Raw genomic sequence first — 1,346 nt, forward strand, 5'->3', positions numbered from 1 at the left:
CCCCCCCCCCCCCCCGCCCGGGGCAACGGGCCGGGCCCCCTCCCAAAAAAAAAAAAAAAAAAAAAAAAACAGTTGAACCCCCCCCCCCACCGCCCAAAGCAACTACCTCATCAAAGTTTGGAGAAATACTATTTAAAAGAACAAAACAAACAAACAAAAAACCAGGCTGAGTGCGGTGGTTCACACCTAATCTCAGCACTTTGGGAGGCTAAGGCAGGCTGATCACCTGAGGTCAGGAGCTCGAGACCAGCCCCTGGCCAACATGGTGAAACCCCATCTCTACTAAAAAATACAGAAAAATTAGCCAGGTGTGGCGGTGGGTGCCTGTAATCCCAGCTACTTGGGAGGCTGAGGCAGGAGAATCATTTGAACCTGGGAGGTGGAGATTGCAGTGAGCCGAGATTGCACCACTGCACTCCAGCCTGGGCAACAAGGGCGAAACTCTGTCTCAAAAATAAATAAATAAATAATAAAAGAAAAAAGAAAAAAAAAAAAGGCAAATAAAAAGTCTATATACGGCCAGGCGCAGTGGCTCAAGCCTGTAATCCCAGCACTTTGGGAGGCCGAGACGGGTGGATCACGAGGTCAGGAGATCGAGACCATCCTGGCTAACATGGTGAAACCCCGTCTCTACTAAAAAATACAAAAACTAGCCGGGCGAGGTGGCGGGCGCCTGTGGTCCCAGCTACTCGGGAGGCTGAGGCAGGAGAATGGCGTGGACCCGGGAGGCGGAGCTTGCAGTGAGCTGAGATCTGGCCACTGCACTCCAGCCTGGGCGACAGAGCTAGACTCCGTCTCAAAAAAAAAAAAAAAAGTCTATATACTTCTGAGTAGTTAAGTGCCTTGTGCAAAGAACGAGGAGGAACCCAACCCAGATCTATTCACTATGCTGCTACCTAAGTCCTTTGTATTGCTGGTCTACCACCCAGTGCTGTGCTGTGCTGGGCCTGCTGAAGTTGCTGTGGGCTAATGTCCATGCTGCTTGCCTCATGCCTCTCCTTACTCCTGGCTGCAGGGCCTAGCAAGAAGACTGGGGCTCCAGCCTGGGTCTGGTGGTCTAGCACAGAGTGGTGGACATTACTGCTTGGCTCTCCACGTGTCCCCGCTCACCTACCCTTGCCCCTGGCTTGTCTTCCTAATGCAGAGGCTGCAAAAAAACTCCTCCAAACCCTACATTTCCCAGATGCCTTTGCAGCTCCGTTTTTGGATGCAGAATGGGTTCTACCAATGAGAAATGCTCATGAGAGATTTAGAAAGTGGAAGCGAGGCAGTGTGGGCGTGTGCATATGTCTTGCTGAGAAGCAGGATTGTGGAGCTATACATTTTATTTTCATGAATTTGTGTGC

The sequence above is a fragment of the Theropithecus gelada genome, chromosome 19 (assembly GCF_003255815.1).
Source record: "Theropithecus gelada isolate Dixy chromosome 19, Tgel_1.0, whole genome shotgun sequence".
NCBI lineage: Eukaryota > Metazoa > Chordata > Mammalia > Primates > Cercopithecidae > Theropithecus > Theropithecus gelada.